Here is a 23242-nt window from a genome sequence, read left to right on the forward strand (position 1 = left end):
CTCTTCTATCAGGCCATGAGGTCAAGAGACAGTTTGAGTCCAGCGCGAGCAGTTCCAAGATCCAACTTTAAAGTTTCACAGATGATTTCCACTAACATTTCATCAGCCCAAGTAGTCACAGGGACACATCTTGCTTCAAAGTGCTGGGGACAGTTCACAGAATCATCCTCAAAGGCTTCTTTTTTAAAAAGACTATTCTGCTCTTCAACACTTTAAAGTTTACTACAACTTCAAAGTATTCAGTAGGCACCGATGGGTAGAAGCGAAGTCTTCAGAAACAAGATAAAGTAGTTTTCCTATTCACTGATTTCCATGGCTGGCGACACTACTCAACTCTGGAAGCCCACTGTCTCTACTGAGAACAGTTCAGTTTCACTGTGGGTATCGGTATCTTTATCAGTATGGTGTCAACTGAGACTCCAGACGTCCTAAATCTGGGCCATTGTTCAGCTAGAAAAGCTGTTCTCAACTGGTGGATTCAAATCATTCTGGGGGTCAAATGACCCTTTCACAGGAATCGACTAAGTCCCTCAGAAAACACGGATATTTACATTATGATTCACAGGAGTAGCAAAATTACAGTTATGAAGCAGTGGTGAGACTAATTATGGTTGGGGGTTATGACAAACTGAGGAACTATGATAAAGGATCATAGCATTAGGATATTTGAGAACTACTGAGCTAGTAGCTTTATTAGTATAATTAACAGAGTCCTGCCTGCATCTCTCAGCAATCTTGGATAACAAAATATATTATGCCTTGAAGACTGCCCTTAAGTCACAGTGGGAATTTTGTAATTTCATCTTTTAATAATTTAGGATGTGAACATGGACCTTCTAGATTATTTGTTCTCTGCCTGTTTGATGAATTCCTTAGCCATTTTCCATGTCTCCTGCCTTGTCTCAGTATCTCTGCATATGCCTTTGAATAGGGGCCTCAGAAAGTTTCAAAAGAAAAATGTGTACCTTTATCTTTGTTAGAAAATTCACAGCTAGAAATTTCCCCATGAAAAAAACCCAAACAAAAAAACAAACTCCTATTCTCTATTCTAGGTCTGCTTTTTACATTAGTTGTCACAGCCTCAAATGAATCATAAAGTTTCATTTTTGTTTGCATCTTGAAAATATCTCCCATAATTACATGCACTGAAGATCTTTACATTTGAATTTTCATCTAAAAACCCAAAGTTCAAGTCTTCTTTTATCTGACACACATTTAATTAGAATTTTTAAAAAGTGAAATTAAAAATAGCTAATAGTTGCCTTCCATAAGAACTAGTGGGGAAAAAACACCAGACTATATATATATATATATATATATATATATATATATATATATGCCATATAATTTTATAAAACTGCAATATCAATAAAAGAATCAAAACCTTGTCTTTTGGGAGAGAAAACAATGTTATAACAATTCCGTTTTTTACTCGAATTCCTGAAAGGCATTTGGTGAACAATGATTACATATTTAAGCAACAAAATGTCCTTATAAAAAATTTTAAATGTGTCATATTTTGTGTATCTGTAATTAGCTTTAGATAAAATTAATAAATAGATTTTTAGAATATTAAAAAATATAAAGGAACTTTTACTATTTAGCTAAAGTAAGCAATATAACATCTTAAGTGCCAAACTAGTGTCTGATATGTTAAAAATAAAACAGTATGAAAACATTAGAAATCTGAAGTGAGAAAGAAATGTACTGTAAGAGGAAAAGAAAAAGGATATTAGACAAACACAGAGGAAGAAAATAGGTAAAAAAGAAAAATGCATAGAAACATATACAGATAAAGATAAATACCCACTTTAATTCAATACCCAGGTCAAAGGATTGGATCCCTCCTTGTAATTTTTCTAAAGAAGTTTAGGGTTGTAATTCTCTTTTCTCCTATTGGTCTATAATAGAGGAAACAAAGTGATCACACATTACTGTTTGCAAAAATATAATTGCAGTAAAATTTTAAAGCTTATGAATACATACTTGTCTTGGATAAGTTATCTTTGACCTTGTAAGGGAAATAAACAGAAAGCTTGGTGGGAAGTCTTTGAATGTCTATAAACTAGGAATCATTTTATTTGTCACAGAGACAGTTCTCATCTTGAATATGACTGCAATTGCTTTATGTTTTGATCAGTAAATCTTGAAAACATCCCATGTTTCAAAGAACTGTATAACCATGCTTTGCAGACTATAAATCAGATATGTAGAACACAGTCTTCACTCGAACGCTGTCAGTTTGATTTAAAAATGTTTGAAATGTTCTCATCTCCCTTCTGGCATAAGAAAGAAGACAAAAAATACTTTAATAGAGTCCCAACAGAAAAACAGAAAAAAGATATGTGTATCCTTGTTGTTGATTCCTGCTTTATTGTTTCATGGCCACACAAATTCACATATAAAGATAGATTCAAACTTACAGACAAGAAAAGGCACCATGCTTGTGAGTAAATTAGACTGTGGAGACAAATTCAATGGGAAACAGAAGACTAAGTGAGTTCTTGTTGTTCCTTTGAATACTGTATTAGCTAAACCAGCATTACAGGTGACTATTAGGTTCCTAAGACAGCTACTAAATGTGCTATGAAGCATGATATTTTATACGTAAAAAGTATTCTGTCCTAACTCTAGATGGAATTTTCCCAAACTCAAGGTCTTAGCAAAGTCTCTCTTAGACTTTGAGAATAGGTTTTTTCTGTTTTTTAAGTCTACAATGGTAGTTGTCAGTCTTCAGTGGCATTATCTCTGAGATGCATACTTCATACTCAATACATGCCATCACCAATGATTCACTCTTTATGAGAGTTCATTTTATTGTCCTCCAAAACCTGTGACCTTTAATTTATATAAAGTCATAAAGAATTATGTAAATTACTAGAACAAGAACTCCAATTCACCAGTGTGATTCATCTGAATTGTATCTGCTACAACACTAGATCCACTGAGGTAACTCTCTGAAGTTTAAAGAGTTAGGATGTCAATGCACCTTTCTGTGCAAGACAATCAAAATACAAATATTTCTTTTTTTAAATTGAAAATATATTCTTCTTTCAAGGAACATCAAAAGTGGCAGTGTTTCCTCTATGCCTGCATTGCAAAATAACTTCTTAAAACTTATTGAGAATCTTAGGGACTTCTTTTTTGTCATTCATTTAAATTATTATTAAGAATTAGAATTCAACTTGAAAATATATAAGTTCTAGTGAAGTAATCACCTATATATATGCATTAAAATAGTATTGATTTTTATGAATACAAATGTATTTGTAAAAACATAAAATAATTCTATTTATTCAGTTATTCAAATTGTACCCGTACAATTTGCAATACATTAGTCTTGTTCACAGTATAGACTCTCTGGCTCTAAATTTTATATTGCAACATTTCCATGCTTACATATACTTTCTTCTTAAAATATAATCAAATTAATGTAAAGGATTAATATTCATACAGATAAAATCACTTTCTGTGTTTCTTTTATTTAGGTCATAAGCTTCTTTAAGTTACATGCTGTCTTTTAACTGGAGTTTATGCAGGTTGTCTGTTTCCATGGTACAAAATATACACCTCTGAACATGTCATGAAGAGGCATCTTCTCTTTGAAGTCTGTATAAACAATTCCTAATTCCTTGGAATATTTTTCTCTGTCCTTGTAGAATGAACTATTTAAATAGTAAAATGACACATACAACATTGTTGCTTATTATATTTTTGTTATGAATACTGTGGGACTGTATATTTTTTATGGACCCAGGATTTGTCAATACTCAGGCTATATTTGTTGTTGTAATATTCATCAATACAACCTGCATTGGTCATTTTATCATTATCTTTAGTTTCTAAGCCTGAATGATATTAGACACTTTGTCTGAACTACTGTCCCTTGAGTCACACATATATCTCCATGTGACTTCAAAATTTCATTTTAATGCCTCCCTCAACTTCTTCTGAACTCTGAAGTACTCTAGTTCTATTTCAACACAGATTCACTTGTCGGAGTTCTTTCTTGATCATCTGTACTGTTGTAACTCATTCTTGATTTTGTTGCATGATTTGTATTTAAAAAGAATATAAAATCACAGTTTTGTTACAAAACCTTCTCATCTTGCTACTCTATTCAACATAAAATAAAATTCCTCACATTGCCAATTTCAGAATCATTGTTGCTTTTAAATTGCTTTATAGATTTTGATACACATACATATATATGTATATAGATTTATTGATATATAGATGATGTAGAGTTATAGAGACACGGGGATAGTGAGTTGTAGGTAGACATAGACATAAACATGATATAGAAATAGATATAATCCTCACAACTTTTAACATCGCAGCAAGGTGAGCTTCCACTGTTTGAATTATTCTGGGATACAGGGGAACTAAGACTACTTTATTGCCTGCCACACCTCCTGTTATAGATTGCTCATTACTTCTAGCCAGCTTGACAATAGCATAGTGGATACTACCTCTCCATCTGCCAAATCTACGGGGGGGGGGGGGGGTTCTATCTTTAGTATAGTATCCAACAAAGGATTAATATGTAGGCCATAATATCAGGAAATAATTGATCACCTATAGTACATATATAAGATATTTTACCAGTGATTGTTTATCATTTAAGTCCTCCACAAACCACTGAACATCTTTTAGAGCGTGCTAGAAAGTCACTAATGCAGCTTTTGGCTTTTTGTCAAGCTTTTCCCTAGGAACACTGGTTCATACGAGTCTCATCTCATTTATCTTCAAGTTATACAAATGGGCTAATTCTCTTTCTCTGTCGTTCTCTCATTCTCAATTGATTGCTTGAGAACTGCACAAGATTTATTCCCATGCCACCTCACATCATCAAGTTCCATTATAAAGATCACATCTCACCAAGGAGCTCAGCAAAGTTTTAAGCTTCATACTAATCACAAGAATTCAACTTCTTCCCAAATTTCCCCTGAACAGACTCCTGTTTGGTTCAATAAACTGGGAAAGAGGCACTGCCTCTCTCATGCTTTAATCTTTCAGTAAAGTCCTGTTACTCTTTTGTCACATTCTAGTCTATGATATTCTTTAGACCCTCAGCATGGAAAGACCAACATTTAAGAAGGGTTTGCTTCCCTCTTCCCAATTGTTTTATTTAGGGTTTTACTGCTGTTAAAATACACCATGACCAAGGCAACTCTTATAAAAACAACATTTAATTGAGTTCAGTCCATTATCATCAAGGCAGAAGCATAGCAATGTCCAGTCAGGCATGGTGCAGGAGTTGCTGAGAGTTCTGTAGGCCACTAGGGGAAAACTGGCTCCCATGTTGTTGAGAAGAGGGTCACATTGCCCACTACCACAGTGACACACTTCCTTCAATGAGTCCAGCCTTTCTGTTTTCCAAATCTCTCACTACCTAAGCTTGACTGTCCTCTGTAGATTGACCTTGAACTCAGCTGTCTGCATGACTGTTTCCCAAATATTGGGATTAAAGGCATTTACCACATGTCTTGACTTAAGCTTTTTTTTTTTTTTCACCTAAAACTTGCTTTATACTAGGCTGGCCTTGAACTCAGAAATATAGTTAACTTTGTCTCCTGGGATGAAAGGTGTGTACCACCATGCCAGGGCCTCCAGTTCTGGATTGTAGCTAATTCCAGATTAAAATATCAAAATATTCCTTGTTCAACTGTGCAAGTTTAGAATGTTCTTCATGAGACTAAACTAGAGATCAAAGTCACTGCTGGGATTTGAGATTTCCTCTGTCAATATAATGAATAAAAGACTATTTAGAAGACTTATCAGACAAGAGCAAAAAGAATCACATTCTTCACCACAATACCCATAAAAGTAATGTCTAGGCCACATATTGAAATTTTTTTTTCACTTAAACATCTTTGACCAGGTCTTCAGAGTTTAAATCACTCTCAGCAGCATCATTTTTCATATTCTGACCAGAATAGCCTACTAAGCCCCAATTAAAGCATTCCTTGCTTTCCATATTCAAGTTCCCAAAAATCTACATTCTTCCAAACAAAAGCATGGTCAGATCTATCATATACCTTACTCATGGTACCAACTTCTGTCTTAAGGTTTTACTACTGTGAACAGACACCATGAACAAAGCAACTCATAAGGACAGCATTGATTGGGGCTGGCTTACAGGTTCAGAAGTTCAATCCATTATCATCAAGGTGGAAGCATGGCAGCGTCCAGGCAGGCATGGTACAGGAGGAGCTGAGAGTTCTACATTTTCATTTGAAGGCCATTAGGGGAAGACTGGGTCCCATGTGGTTAGCAGGAGGGTCTCATTGCCCATCCCTACTATGACATACTTCCTCCATGGAGGCCACACCCACTTCAACAAGGCCATACCTCATAATAGTGCCACTCCCTGGGACAAGCATTTTCAAACCATAACACCAGTCTACTTTGTTTTTCCTACTGACTCAAGTGTTTCATATGGAAGCAGGGTTTCTTGCATCCATTTCAGCCTTCTCTTCAAGTCCATTCTCATTCATTTGTGACTCCCCTGATCTGTATAACCACTATCCTCCAGGAACCTATACATTCCACAGTAGGTATATATCTTTGTAGTGGACATTCATTCTCCATCCTGTCCTTCATTGTCTTTCCAACTTAAGTCTCTTAGTCCTACTGCAGTCTACACATAGCCATTTCTTCTGTCATGCTTCCATCTCCAAGGGATGAGGCCTGTTGTTGTAGACACATAATGTCCCCCCTTATTATTATTAATGGTCTGAGCTATATGCAAAGAGACTTTGAGACATTCAGCCCTAAAGGTGATATCTTTAATAAGACAACTGATGCACTATTCAGAGATCTATCCAGAAAAGGAGGTTAAAAACAATGTAAGATCTAGAAGTTGTGGCTAACTCCAAGAGAATGGCATCTTCCAGACAACTGGACTGATGCTCACAGGAACTCAGATTGTTACAGCCTGCATAATAACCTGCTCAGGTTCACAGATAAAATCCCTCCCTGACAATGGGAAGTGGACCCAAAGCTCTACCTCTAAACAAGAAGCAATTCACAATTGTTACCTGCTAGGAATGCTAAAGATCAGTTTTTTCCAGGAGACTGTTACTGAGTATATCAATAACGCTCCAGGAAAATCCCAAGCCAATAAGACATTGATGAACATAAAATGGAATCTGTACTTTGTGGGCTTTTTGTGTTTCTTTTTGTCAATTTTGGTGTCGTTGGTTGGTTTTCCTTTCCTTAGTTCTTTATCCCCATTTTCTTTTTAAATTACTTTTAATGGCATGGGCCAAAAATTGTGTAAGTGGTAGGGACAATATGGAAGAAGTTGCAGAGTGGAAATAATATGATCAAATATCTTATATGAAAAATTTTTAAAAAATGGGAATAATGATTTATTGAAGCCACTCCATTAAAAACTTATTTTATTTTGTTTTAGGTAATGAAGCCTTTGCCTGAACAATAGATAAGCAATTATGTTACCGAGTAAATCTGTATTAATGGATCACAGTAGGCTCTGTACTCTATGTTCACACTACCACTATACAAGCAGGCCAGAGATAGAATAATACCAAGAGACTGTAGCCTCTTGTTCCAGCCAATCTTTGAGGTTGCCATCTGTGTCCTGACCCCTTGAATATTTTTTTCCTTTATTTTATACTAAATGACAAACCTGAAAAATTTAACCTAAAATTTACCTTGTTCTCTCTCTTCATGGTTTGATTTTTATTAGGTTTTCAATTTGTGGATTGATCTCAGAATTGATTCTTTACTGGAGAGCTAATTTGTATTATTTTACTTTGAACTGCCAGTGGTATGAAATATCAAGTTAATACTTCCCTTTTATCTTTTTCTTTCTGTTTTTCCTGACAAAACAGAGGTTAGTGTGTAGACAGAATGTGCATATCTTTTTTTCCCCATTGTCTTTCCTTGTGTTGAAATATTTTTTTCTAGACAGGCAGCAGAGCTTCACGTGCATACCTCAATGCTTACATCACAAGTACATAAAGTTGCCAGAGCCTTCTTATAGTCATGTCATATACAATTTTAAATACAACAATAAGTTCTCTAGTTCATATTTAATTAAAGGAAAGTCCATGTAGTCATGACATAGGGCCCACTCTGCAAATAAGCTTGCCACCTTTTGCTATACAAAGAAATGTAGCATGTAGGATATTTTACCCTCAAACATTTTAATCTTGGTTTGTTGGTTTCTTGGCATCTTACCACCTTAGTAAGGAATATGCCAAAACTGGTACCCTTCCCCCCAAAAAGCATCCTTTCTAATTCACATTAAGAAACTTAGCCACATTAGGATCATCGAGTGGTAACATCAACCTCAGTTGTATGTGTTATGAACCATTCAGGAATCATACAATTTGATCTTCCCACCTTTTCTTTCATTTCTTGTTCCTTGTCGAGATGTCAAATCTGTTATATGACATTTCTTGGAAATAAAATATATATGAGCTATCACTTCCTTTTTTTCTATTATTATAGATTTTATCACAGGGCATAATGTACATGTGGAAATCAATGAACATTCCTTTCACCATGTGGATTCCAGAGACTGAACTCAGGTTGCCAGGCTTGGTAATAATTCTAATTGTGTGGACATCTTGTATATCGAGTATTTGCTGATATATAAATCTATTTAATTAATCTTAAACATTAAGAGTCTTATTTCTACCAGCTAATGGGAATAGTTGTGTCTACTGTGTGGGGGTGACAGGGTTGGCCCAAGGGCCATGCTTAGAGCCATGGACTCCATGGAGCTTTCTGGCATAGGCAGCAGCCACCCCAATGTCTCCTGGGTCTCAGGCCAGCACTCCTGGACAGCTGGTGCCACTCGTTAGTGCACAAACTTAGAGCAGGGACATGGAGGCCAGGAGCTAGACAGGCTGCCTGCTTTTTCTAATATGTCTTGTAACACTCCACAATATGACCTACTAAGTAACTGCTCAGGGCAGGGTGTATGGTGTTCATGACATCAGGGGTCAGGTGTTCCTCATAAAATATAACCAGTGCACTGTCATCTCAGCCACTGGGAGGCTGAGGCAGAAGGATCAGGAGTTCAAAGCCAGGATACATAGTGAGTTCCAGGCTAGTCTAGTCCACATGAGGCCTTGTCTCAAAAAACCCCACAGGGTAGGGGTACAGGTCAGTTGGCAGAACGCTTGCTGCCAACCCAGCATTCAAGAGGTAGAGGTAGGAGGATCAGGAGTTCCAAGTCATTCTTGGATGTATACAGAGTTTAAGGCAAGTCTAGGCCAGAGACCTTGTTTCAAAAAGAGAAAAAAAGAAAAGAAAAAACAGAAAAGAAAAAAAATACCAGGCCTGACAGTGCACATCCATAATTCCAGAGCTTGGGAAGTGGAGGTAGCAAAAAAGCTATCACTTTCCTGAAGCAGTGAGTTTGCTGAGGATATTTAAGAGAAGGTAGAGAGGCAACTTTAAGAGGTATAGGTAACTCAACTGCAGTCTCATGTTTCAAATGACTACCCCCTCCAAAAGGAGGAAAGAAAAAGAGCTGTGTTGACAAAGCTCCCTGCTGAATTTGAAAGACTCTTTGCCAGTTCATATTTGTATCTGTGGAACCTGCAGTCTCTTACCCCCCCCCACATCCCGAAAAGGCATTTGAATGATGAAGTGTCCTCAGTTTCTCAATCTGTTTGGTTTTACTAGTTTCTTGAGTCACATGTGCCTCCACTGTCCCCTCTCCTTTTTCTGTAGACGTTTGAATGCAGAGGAAATGGGGGTCATAAATAGTTAGAATGGGAAAAGTAAAGTAATTGTATTTAGCTTAAATGAAGCTATTTGCAATTCTAGTTTTGCTGTGGTTAAATGCCAATGTGTGTGTGTGAGTGTGTGTATTTGATGTATGTAATTTGTCATGATATCTATATATACATATATATACACATAATATATATAAATATATATTAAATATATATATATATATATATATATATATATATATATATATATATATATATATATTAAAGCCCCTTTCTGCTGGGGTGTTAAAGACACTATCAGTCTACCGAAATCTATCTTCTTAAAACAATGAGTTAGGTGTGGTTGTTTATAGATGCATTCTTACAGGATCATGGACAAGCAAAACATAGTTGTTTAGCTGAAAAGTCTACTCCCACAAGGGAAATGATTCACAAAAGCTGATTTCTACCTACTTTTTAGTGGCAGGGTCCAAAACCATTGATCATAATGACTCGTTTGAAGGTTCTTCTTATCCCAGAAGACAGATGATTTAGCACCACCGCTTATTTACATCGCTGAACTGGTCCACAGTAAAACTCAGATATCTTAGCAATAACAAATTTTGTAAGCACTATTTTCTGAAGATGGTTTCCCTCATGGCATTAGTCTTGGCAAGAAACAAACAGCTATTTGTTCCACAGAAATCTCACAAGGCACATTGCTTGCTTTTCCAGAACCATTTTGAATCCTGGTAGGAATATTGGTGGGCCAGTGACATCATAGCACTCATCAGGAGTTAGCAAGGGATAGCACACAGTTTCCCTAGTGTATTATTTCTGTGACACCTGCACTGAGCACAGTAAAACAGAGACATCATTCAGCAAGAGTGGAAGGTAAGCCATGGCCTATTCTGCTTTTCTCAATTCTTTACTAAGTGCAGGGCATGCACCCTATTGAGGTTCAGAATCAAATCAACTGACAGAGAGGCCCCCTTCTTTTTTTCACTTTCTAAATAGTCTAATGTTCTTGGTTGTCACTTTTTTTTACAATAAACATGCACAGTTCACTCATTGTCCACTGATTTCACGAGTGTAAAAGAAACAGAATTGACATACTTTATTGCTTGTCACCTGTGTATCACACACCTTGCTATATTTCTGATAGATTTATATAATTGTAGCTATACTTGTGGATTTTTTTATTCTCAAGGATGCTATCTCTTCTATTGTCTAATGCAACATATTAAGCATTATTTTATCATATGCAATATCTCATTAATTCAGTTGATCAGTACTTTATTGCTTATTATTTTTGTGTACCTTTCACATTGCTTTGGTTCTGGCTTTGTGCAAGTGTCAATGCTAATTATTAAAAATATATATTGGAGACTTGCTTCTGGAGTCATAAACATAATGTTTCAGGTCACACATTAAATTTTCCATCCAGGACACAAAAGCAAATAGTGAAACATCCAATTTAAAACTGAAGTATTCAACTATATTCTATTTCAAAATAAACCACAAGAATAAAAACTAAATTCTTTCTGTCTGTCTGTCTGTCTGTCTGTCTGTCTGTCTGTCTTTCTTTTTTACGCTCCAGATTTTATTCTCCACCCTTCCACCCTTGCACAGTTCACATCCAATATCTCCAACCCACTCCCTGTCTCCACAAGACTGTCCCAAGCTCAACCCCACCTCCACCCTCACCCCTACCCCCCTGGGGCCTCTAGTGTATTGAGGGCTAGGGGAGTCAATTCTGATTGAAACAAACCCAACAGTCCCCTGCTATGTATGTGTTATGGGGCCTCATATCAGCTGATGTGTGCTGCCTATTTGGTGGTCCAGATTAATTGAGACTGCTGGTCCTCCTACAGGGTTGCCCTCCTACTCAGCTTTTCTCAGCCTTTCCGTAATTCAACTACAGGAGTCAGCAACTTCTGTCCATTGGTTGGATACAAATATCTGTATCTGACTCTTTCAGCTGTTGGGTTTTTTGGAGGGCAGTCATGATAGGTCCCTTTTTGAGAGCTCTCCATGGCCTCAGTAATAGAGTCAGGCCTTGGGACCTCCCCTTGAGATGGATCCCCCTTTGGGCCTGTCACTGAACCTTTTTTCCCTCAGACTCCTCTCCATTTCCATCCCTGCAGTTCTTTCAGACAGGAACAATTATGGGTCAGAGTTTTGACTGTAGGATGGCAACCCCCTCCTTCATTTGATGCCATGTTTTCCTGCTGGAAGTGGGCTCTATAAGTTCCCTCTCTCTACTGTAATGCATTTCAACTAAGGTCCCTCCCTTTGAGTCCTGAGAGTCTCTCACCTCCCAGGTCTCTGGTGCATTCTGGAGGGTCTTCCCAACCTCTTCCCTCCCTCTGGAGGTTGCCTGTTTCCATTCTTTCTGCAGGCACTCAAGGCTTCAGTCCTTTTCCCTCACCCAATACCAGATCAGGATCCCCTCTTCCCCATACTCCTGTACACTTTCCCTTCCAGGTCCCTCCCTCCCCACTTGTGATTACTTTCTTATACCTCCCCAGTGGGACTAAGGCGTCCTCACTTGGGCCCTTCAGCTTGTTGACCTTTTTGAGTTCTTTGGATTGTATCTTGGGTACTCTGTGCTTTTTTTGGGGGGGTGGGTAATTTCCACTTATTAGTGAGTACATACCTTGTATGTCTTTATGTCTTCTTGGGTCTGAGTTATCTCACTCAGGATGATATTTTCTAGTTCTATCCATTTGCCTGCAAAACTCAGGATGTCCTCATTATTACGAGCTAGCAGTATTCCATTGTGTAAATGAACCACATTTTCTGTATTCATTCTTCTGTCATGGCACATCTGGGTTGTTTCCAGTTTCTGGCTATCACAAATAAGGCCACTGTGAACATAGTGGAACATGTTCCCCTGTGTCATGGTGGGGAATCTTTTGGATAAGTTCCCAAGAGTGGTATTGGTCAGTCTTCAGTTAGATCTATTTCCAATTTTCTGAGGAACCTCTGGATTGATTTCTCAAGTGGCTGTACCAGTTTGCAATCCTACCAGCAATGAAGGAGTGTTCTTCTTTCTCCACATGCTCAACAACATGTGTTGTCACCTGAGGTTTTGATCTTAGCCATTCTGATTGGCAAAAGGTGGAATCTCAAGGTCATTTTGATTTGCATTTCTCTGATCACTAAGGACTTTGAACATTTCTTTAGGTGCTTTTCAGCCATTAGAGATTCTTCTGTTTTGAATTCTTGGTTTCATCTTGGTTCATCTTGTCTCCAATTTTAGTGGGATTGCTTCAAGTATGTTCACACATAATTTGATATTGATATTGTTGTTTTTTTAGTAAATTGGTATTATTATATTTAGGTATGAGTCATGAATTCCTGATCTCTCCAATACTTTTATCATGAAGGGGCTTTGTATTTTGTCAAGTGCTTTTTCTGCATTTAAGGGGATGATCATGTGATTTTTTCTTTGAGTTTGTTTTAATATAGTGGATTACATTAATAGATTTTTGTATATTGAATCAATCTTGCATTACAGGAATGAAGCTTATTTGATTGTGGTGAATGATGGTTTTTCTTGGATTAATTTGCAAGAATTTCATTGAGTAATTTTGCATCTATATTCATAAGCAATAATTGTCTGAATTTCTATTTTTTGGTTGGGTCCTTGTGTGGTTTAGGTATCAGAATAATTGTGGCTTCATAGAATGAGTTAAGTAGAGTTCCTTCTGCTTCTATTTTATAGAATACTTTTAGGAATATTGGTATCAGGTCTTCTTTGAAGATCTGGTAGAATTCTGCACTAAAACCATCTGGGCCTGTACTTTTTTTGATTGGGAGGTTTTTAATAACTTTTTCTATTTTCTTGTGCAATATGGGCCTGTTTAGATGGTTTGCCTGCTCTTGATTTAACTTTGGTATGTGGTATCTGTCTAGAAAACCATCCACTTCTTCTAGATTTTACAGTTTTGTTGAGTATAGGCCTTTATAGTAGGATCTGATGATTTTTTTTAAATTTCTTCTATTTCTAATTTTACTAACTTGAATACTGCCTCTGGGCTCTTTAGTTAGTTTGGCTAGGGGGTTTATCTATCTTGTTGATTCTCTCAAGGAACTAGCTTTTAGTTTTGTTGATTCTTTGTATTGTTCTCTTTGTTTTTATTTGGTTGATTTTTGCCACAAATTTGACTATTTCCTGCTGTCTATTCCTCTTGGGTGAGTTTGCTTCTTCCAAAGCTCTCAGGTATCCTGTTAAGTTGTTAGTGTACGATCTCTCCAGTTTCTTTACCAGGGTACTTAGTGCTATGAATTTTCCTCTTAGCACTGCTTTCAGTGTGTCCCATTAGTTTGGGTATGATCTTTCAAGATTTTCATTAAATTCTAAAGGGTCTTTAATTTCTTTATTTCTTCTCTGACCAAGTTATCATTGCGTAAAGAGCTGTTCAGTTTCCCTGTATATATGGGCTTTCTGTTTTTTTTGCTGTTATTTAAGACCAGCCTTAGGCCATGGTGATCTGATAGGATGCATGTTATTATTTCAATTGTCTTTTATAAGTTGAGGCTTGTTTTTTTACTGATTATATTGTCAATTTTGGAGAGAGTACCATGAGGTGCTGAGAAGAAGTGTATTCATTTATTTTAGGGTGAAATGTTCTGTAAGATACCTGTTAAATGCATTTGGTTCACAACTGCTATTAGTTTCACTGTGTCTCTGTTTAGTTTCTGTTTCAGGGTCCTGTCCATTAGTGAAAGTGGGATGTTGAAGTCTCCCACTATTATTGTGTGGGGTTCAATGTGTGTTTTGAGCTTTAGTAAAGATTCTTTAATGAATGTGGGTGATCTTGCATTTGGGCCATAGCTGTTCAGAATTGAGTCTTGGTGGATTTTCCCCTTGATAAATATGAAGTGTCTTTTCTCATTATGCTTGATAACTTTTGGTTGAAAGTCTATTTTATTGCAGATTAGGATGGCAAATCCAGCTTGTTTCCTGGGACCATTTGCTTGGAAGACCTTTTTACCTCCTTTTACTCTGAGATAGTGATTGTCTTTGTTATTGAGGTGTGTTTCTTGTATACAGCAAAATGTTGGATCTTGTTTGCTTATCCAGTCTGTTACCTTATGGCTTTCTATAGATGAGTCCATTAATATTGAGAGATATTAAAGAGAGATGACTGCTGGTTCCTTATATGTTTGGGTTTTTAGGTGGCCTTATGTGTTTGTGGGTCTCTCCTTTTGACTTTGTTGTGAGACACTTAATATCTTGTCCTTTCTTTGGTGCAGTTACCTTCCTTGTTTTGGAGTTTTCCTTCTAGGATCCTCTGTAGGGCTGGTTTGGTAGATACTGTATGAATTTGATTTTGTTCTGGAATATTTTTTTTTTCTGCATCAGGTTGATTGAGAGTTTTGCTGAGTATAGTAACCTGGGCTGGCAATTGTGTTTCTTAGATTCTGCATGACCACTGACCATTCTCTTCTGGCTTCATGGTCTGTTGAGAAGTCAGATGTAATTATGATAGGTTACCTTCCCCCTTTTTGAAGCTTTTAATAGTCTTTCTTTGATCTGTGTATTTAGTGTTTTGATTATCATGTGACTAGAGAATTTTCTTTTCTGGTCTTTTTTTTTTTTTTTTTTTTTTTTGCTGTTCTATAAGCTTCTTTTTTATTGCATTTTTATTTACATTTCAGATGTCATCCCCTTTCCCCATCCCCTCCCCCAGAGACCCCTTATCCCATCCCCCCTCCTCCTGCTTCTATGAGGATATGCCCCTACCTACATACTCTCACCTCTATGCTCTCGAATTCCTCCCCCCATACAGCGTCCAACCTTCATGGGACCAAGGATCTCCTCTCTCACCTATGCCTGACAGGGCCATCCTCCCCTACATATACAGCTGGAGCCATGGGTCTCTCACTATGTGCTACCAGGCTAGTGGTTTAGAACCTAGGATCTCTGATTGGTTGGTATTGTTGCTCTCCCCATGGGTCCACAAACCCCCTCAACTCCTTTACTCTTCTCTCTAGCTCCTCCTTTGGGAATCCTATGATCAATTCAATGGTTAGCTGTGAGCATCTGCCTCTGTATATGTCAGTCTCTGGCAGAGCCTCTCAGGAGATAGCTATATCAGGCTATCCTGTCACCATGCACTTCCTTTTAAAGGCTTCTTGTATCTTTATGGATATCTCTTTCTTTAGGTTGGGAAAGTTTTCTACTCTGATTTTGTTGACATTTTCAGGTCCTTTGAGCTGGGAATCTTCATTCACCTCTGTTCTGATTATTCTGAGATATGGTCTTTTCATTGTGTCCTGAATTTCCTGGATGCTTTGGGTTAGGAGGACTTTATGTTTTGAAATTTCTTTGACAATTGTGTCAACCTCTTCTACAGTATCTTCTACACCTGAGATTCTCTCTTCTATCCTTTATATTCTGTTGATGATACTTACATCTGTAATTCCTGGTCTCTTTCCTAGATTTTCCATTTCCAGGTTTTCCTCTATTTGTGTTTTCTTTATTGTTTCTATTTCCCCTTCTAAATTTTGAATTGTTTTATTCAATTTCTTCACCTGTTTACCTGTGTTTTCCTTTATTTTTCAATGTTATTGATATCCTATTTAAAGAACTTTATTATCTTTATGAAATAAAATTTTAAGACAGATTCCTGATTTTTAGGCCTGTTAGTGTATCATGGGCTTGCTATGGTGGGAAAACTGGGTTCTGATTATGTCCATGTATATTGGCTTCTGTTGCTTATAGGTTTACACTTACCTCTGGATATCCCTGGTGTTTGTTGTTCTGGGTGACTCTGTCTGGAGTCTGCCTCTTTTAACCCTGGCTGTTGCAGACTATCTATGGGGCCTTCCAACTGAGGACTCTTCAGAGGGGCAGAGAAGATGCTCACCTGTTGCCCTGGCTGCAGTAGATCTCCTGGGAAGCCTTCAGACTGGTGGGTCTTCAGTAGAACAGCCAAGCTGTTGTCTGTCTAAGATGTTCTGCAGGGGACCTATGGACTGTGGTTTCTGTTTCCATGTGTGCAGCAGAACTCCAGGCAGGCTTTAAGTCTGTGTAGTCATTTGTTCTGCATGTGTTCAAGCTGTGGTGTCAACTGATCTGAGTGCAGTGGCTCTTCTAGGATGGGTTAGGATATGGTTTCTTCATGGGAGCAGACCAGCTAGGAGTCAGCCCCAGCAGAGAGGACCAGGAGAACAACTTAAACTAAATTCTTATAATTCAAGTTTTCCTCAGTAAGCTTCATTTGACCTGGTGATTTTATTTTCTAGGAATTAACACTATGGACGTTAATTTGAAGATAATTATTTGAAATTTCCTAAGCCAACATATTTTTAGCCTCTCTATGTGAACATTTCATCAATTGTGATATTGAATATATGTGGCTTTTTTTTCTGGGAATAAAAAAAAAATAATCTATATGTACAGATCCTTTCCCTGATTTCTGAGGGATGCAAAGTCCTAATAAGTAAGGGTGCAATTGAAGGAAATGATGAATGAAAACATTAATATTTTTGAAAGATATAAAATTTGACTTCCCAAACTAGCTCAACATAAGCCTCTAGAGCAGCCTTTACAGACCATCACTATTAACAGGTGGGACGTAGCCTATATCTTAGAGAAGGCTTCTGCACATTTTCTGGTGCTTTCCCAGTAAGTAACACTAACATGACTCCTCCCTTTCAAGATAGATTAATGTCTCAAGACATTCCAAAGTCCGATGGAGGCATATTGTGCCCACCTCCACCAGCAGTTAAGGATTAGTTCTATGTGATATACTAGTTTAAAGTGTTTTAGATCAAAACATGATTTCTTTCATAAGGGAAACAACTTCTATTTTAGATACATCAAACTCCCACTTGTATTTAACTTCATTTTCCCACTATACCATTAATTTTAAACATAGTCCCAGATTTTAAAGGTTACACATTACAATGCCCTTGTGTTACATTGTAGGCTGCTCTATAATTAATTCACCTTTCTCTACCTCTGTTTTATTTTCAAAACTTTTTATATATTATATTACTCTTCCATATGTTTGTTTTTAATAACATTCAGTGCTTTAGCACAGAGAATTACAAAGAAAACATTTAAAGTGGCTAGCAAATCACTTTTCATATAACTCTATTGACACAAAGAAATGACTGTACATGAGTAGAAATTTAAACAGTACAAAAACGATCTTAAGATAAATTAAAACTCTTATATACAAAAGCCTAATCTTTTTTTACCAGAGAACTTGGTCAATCTTAAAAATAACTTCCTTAGAAGTAAATTTAATACATATGAAATGAGAATTAGGAAGGTTTCTCAGTGCGAAGCTTATATCCAGTGCAAGCATGAGCACAAGATTTTGGAATTCTAGAAAGTACAAAAATTCCTAGTGGGGATGACATCCTGCTCATAATCCCAATGCTCTTAAGGTAGAGACAGGACCTATAAAATAACCTGGATAAGTAGATGACTAGTGAGCTCTGGGTTCAACTGAGACATTATAACTGCAAAATTAAGGTGGAATGCTAATGAGGAATACTCCAGTGGCAGCATTATGCCCCTCAACACAGAGACAGACAGACAGACAGACAGACAGACAGACAGACAAGAAAGGAAGGAGGGAGGGAGGGAGGAAAGGAGGAAGGAAGGAAGGGACAGAGAGAGAGCAAGATGGATAAGAAGAGGGAGAGGGAGAAGGAGAGAGAAGGACAGAGAGATATTTTTAAATAATCTTAAAAGATGAAAAGTAAAAAGAAAATATTCAGATGTTTGTTTCTTTCACCATAGATATGTGTACGTACATCAAAACACAAATATACACTCACAGCTGCACACCACACCAACATGAACACACACATCAACACACAAATACACACACACACACACACACACACACACACACACAAACCATGACAGTAGTTTGGAGACAACTCTCCTTGGGGTAATTTCTCCCCTCTCTCTCTGCCATGTGAGTGAGCATGTGTGTGTCTGTGTGTGTGTGTGTCTCTCTCTCTCTCTCTGTGTGTGTGTGTGTGTGTATGTGTGTGTCAGGCCTAACAGGAGGAGGTCTAATCTCCATTCCACCTTCACCCTTCAGTCACCATACACAGGTGGAAGGCATGATAAAGCCCCCAGGCCCTAGAGAGATTCACATACTAATAAGGTACCTGAAGGCCAGAGGGTGGAGCCAATTAAGCATTCCTCCCCAGTCCCTCCCAATTCTTCCCCTCCCTATTTAACTCAGGTCCACCCTGGGTTTTATGGGGTGCGCATCCAGATCCATCCACCATCCATCATGCCAATAAACCGGTTTTGGAAACCCAAGGACTTCTCTATGCTGGAGCCATGGAGAGGCCTTTACTGAGCAGCCGGGCCTAACTTCCAGCTGGAGGAACCCAGGGTGTTCCCAACCAACTACACACACTGGTGTGAGGAACCCTGTGGTTCCCCAGCGTTTTTTTTTTTTTTTTTTTTTTTTTTTTCCCACATGTGTTTAGATAAACATTCTTTTACAAAGAACCATCAGAGTAGAAAAATTCTTAAATTAGAAAAAAAAAACCAGAATTTGTTAACATTTTTATTTTTGTTAGTAAGAAAAGGGACAGTACCTGGAATAGAATTGTTATTTAGGGAAGTTAATTTGACAAGAATGTGTAGGATGGATTAGAAAAGTAAGAGAATGGAGACAGGCTTACCAATTAGGAAGCTAAACAATGGTCCTGGAGAGAGTTAATGAGGCTTCAAGTGAAATCATTGCCCCAGGGGAGAAAAATAGAAGGTTAATACAGACTGCTAGTGTTTTATCAGCATAGATGAGCTATCTGGCCTTAGAATACTGAGGCTGTTATTTTATATTATTTTAATTAATATGTTACTATTTTTAAGTACATAATAATATTTGTTTAGATTTGCATTGAATGGAAATTTTAATATGTATCTACAGTGCTAGTTTAGGAAGAGAAGACTATTTAAGAGTATCTGTGACAGAGAAGAATGCAGACAGTAAGAAATAAAAGAGTCTCCAATTTCCCTAAGAATGACATGGACATTAAAGTAAAATGAAATGAAATGAAAACAAAGCTATCATGTTCTGACATGTTCTTAATGGTTGATTCTCACAAGGATACATACTAAAGTCAAGATAGCATCATTGTGAACCATATGTTGCCAAGAAGTAAACCACAAAAGGAGGGTAGGCATGTATTGAAATTAGGCCAGTTTGTTTCTCAAAAGGTCCTCTGCTCAGCCCTGACTTGTGATTCTGCTTGTTTGTGTTTACATTGCTCTCTATTACCTCGACTAAAGCTTAGCAATATGAACTTCATGTTTCTGTCTCTATCCACAGGATCGTATTATCCTCATTAAGATAGATTTTACGAAGGATTATTTCCAATGAGTAAATGTGAGTTTAGATTGGGGGAGGGGGTGACTGTGAGGGGGTAGTGAGCAAGATATAAAGTGAATAAGTAGAAAAATAAAATTAAGTCAAAAGCTGTTTTACTAGAACTGATGCTGAAGGCTGCCTCAGCTGTGGTTGACTTGGATGATAGCTAAATCTCATTTCAATAAGTGCAATTTTGCAGCTTAATGATTTTAATGTGTATTTATGAATTTATGAGTGTGGAAAAGAAACATACTAACAGATACACTAAATTTTATTGTATATACTAAAATAACTGATTCTCTTCACATAGGTTGAAAATGTCCTCCTAAACCATAATTTGTATTTTGTGTTAATTATAAGTTCCAATGGGTCAATTTATAGCAAAGCAAAGTATTATCAATATGTGAAAGGTAAGTTTTATATTACATATTTTGTGATAATTTAATTTCTTCTTAAATTCCATCTTGACTTGGATAAACTATATTTTATCTACCATAGGGATCACTATACAATGGCTTTGGATGACCTTTTCCAATATTATATACTTTGTATGGCTAGATGATCATTTATCACTATTTAAATGTTAGTGTTTTAAAGAGTAACTGGGAGATTAAAATTTAATGTCTGTCTTTGAACTTTATATTTCCTTTCAGATACACATAGCAGTACTTACATTTCTTAATTTAGTTTAAAAGAATTTCATCTTAGTTTGCTTGATCAAAAACTAGTTATATGTAGGAACCTCAAAGAAAATACATTTATTTTAAATAAATGTCATGTAGTTGTAATAGAATATATAATTTCTGTACATATATCAGTTCATACATGAATTATGTAGAATCTACCTATGTAATAAAAACCAATATTAAGAGACGTATATTATCCCATCACAATTAGCTATTTTTCAAGCCAATAACTGCCTCTTAACTCTTAGCCAGTGTCTGTCTCTACAGATATGCATCATGGAATTCAACGTTGGCAGAAATGATTTTTGCTCTTTTCAGATTCTTTAAGTTATGCGCTCTCTTTTGAGACTTATGCATGTTGTTTGGTCTATTTATAGTTAATTCTTTATTGGACAGTAATACTGTACCATATTAACAAACAATCTAATTGTTATTTATTACTTCACTGTTGGAAATATTGTTGCCAAAGTATAATTATTCTGAATAAAATTGGTATAAATATTTGTAAAAATCTGTTTATGCATATATTTGCTTATTTTTGTCATGTAAAAAGAAGGATTTTAGTTTTTATTACGTTTAAAATGGCTCATAAACCATCTTATTTGATTTGAGTATATTTAAATACATTTAACAAACATGTGATATCAAGCATTTTGGAAGAATTTTTGTATAGAAAAAGAATAGGAATAATCTAAGCTAGTAGAATAAAATACTTCATTTCCTATTTTATATTTAAAAGATATTACAGAGGCAGAATAAGGTAAGCTTCGTAGAAGACTTCTTCATTATAATTATTAAAAGAATGGAAGAAATGACAATTATTGTTGGGGTCTAGAGTAGCCCCACGTTGGGGTGGCCAAAAAATGTGTCGGCCCAAGCAAAATGTTGAGGCCTGGCCGACCCATGTTTGGGCGGCCACTGTATCCCGGCCCAAGCTGCCCGCTCTAGTCTGCGGGTCGGGCTTCAGCAAGAGCGAGAGTGAGGACGGACTTGAAGAATGCAGACCAGACAGAGTGTAATTCAATCCCGTTTATTCTTCAGTCTAAATCCTAAGTCTTGAGTTCCTAGTGCCTAGTCCCTAGCTCCTCCAAGTTCCAAGTTACTTCTTCCAAGTTCTCTTCCAAGTGCTTGCTACCTGTCTTCTCTCTGCTGTGTCTGGTTCTCTGTTCTGTCTCTGCCTTTTATATGTCTCACTTCTAAGCCATGCCTCTAAGTCACAACTATAATCATGCCCTTAGGTCTTGTCTCTAAATCTGATCTCTACACTTCTAAGTCATACTCTTAAGTCACACACTTTTAATCTCACACACCTTTAATCTCAAGGTATCTAAACCAAGATTATCGGAGTGTGCTCAGCTGTTGTAGGCTATTGTAATCCAAGTCACATGTCAGGGTATATGGCTCAAGATGGCTGCAAAGCTGATAGCCGCTTTCTGCTAAAAGTCAGCCCCCAACAAATTATTTTTACTACTTTAACTAAAAAGATACTTCAGCAAACTACATTTAAACTAGAATGTGTAGAAGGGACCTAAGCAGCAAAGAGGAAGTTAGCAAGCTAAAGCCTGAAGACTGACTCTATGGATTATTTAGGGGGTGCGGGTTGGGGGGGGGGGTGGGGTGGGGGGGATATTCGTAGGAAAGTTTTTATGTAAGAAATAAATCTGCAGTGTTATGTGAAAAAAGATCAGGATAGAAAGCAAGGTTCTAGCAATGAAAGTATGGATGTATAGAGACAGCAGAGCATGCCCTGAGTTCATAGTTGCATAAATAGTAACAACTGCTTTCAATCAATATTTTATTTTTAATTTTATTTAATCCTTTTTCACACTCTAGATTTTATCCCCCTCCTGGTTCACCCTCTGACTATTCCCCATCCCATCCCTCCTTCCCACTCCCCTGTCTCCTCTAGGATGTCCCCACCCCCCACTGCACCAGACCTCAAAACTCCCTGGGGCCTCCAGTTTCTTTAGGGCTAGGTTCATCTTCTCTGACTGAACCCAGACCTGGCAGTCCTCTGCTGTATATGTGTCAGGGGGCCTCATATCAGCTGGTATATGCTGCCTGGTTGGTGGTACAGTGTCTGAGAGATCTCAGGGGTTCAGGTTAATTGAGACTGCTGGTTCTCCTATAGGGTCACTCTCCTCCTCAGCTTCTTCCAGCTTTTCTCTAATCCAATCACAGGGGTCAAACCTTCTGTCCATTGTTTGAGTACAGATATCTGCATCTGACTCTTTAAGCTGCTTGTTGGGTCTTTCTGAGGGCAGTCATGATTGGTTTCTTTTTATGAGCACTCCATAGACTCAGTAATAATGTCAAGCCTTGGGGCCTTCCCTTGAGCTGGATCCTACTTTGGGCCTGTAGCTTGACTTACCTTTTTTGGGGGCTGCTCTCCATTTACATCTCTGCAGTTCTTTCAGACAGGAAAATATTTTAAAGATAAGACAAAACAAAACTCCTAAATCTGTGCTACGTAAAGTTAAATTTATTGTCT

This window comes from Arvicanthis niloticus, chromosome 19, assembly GCF_011762505.2.
Source record: "Arvicanthis niloticus isolate mArvNil1 chromosome 19, mArvNil1.pat.X, whole genome shotgun sequence".
NCBI classification, from domain to species: Eukaryota; Metazoa; Chordata; class Mammalia; order Rodentia; family Muridae; genus Arvicanthis; species Arvicanthis niloticus.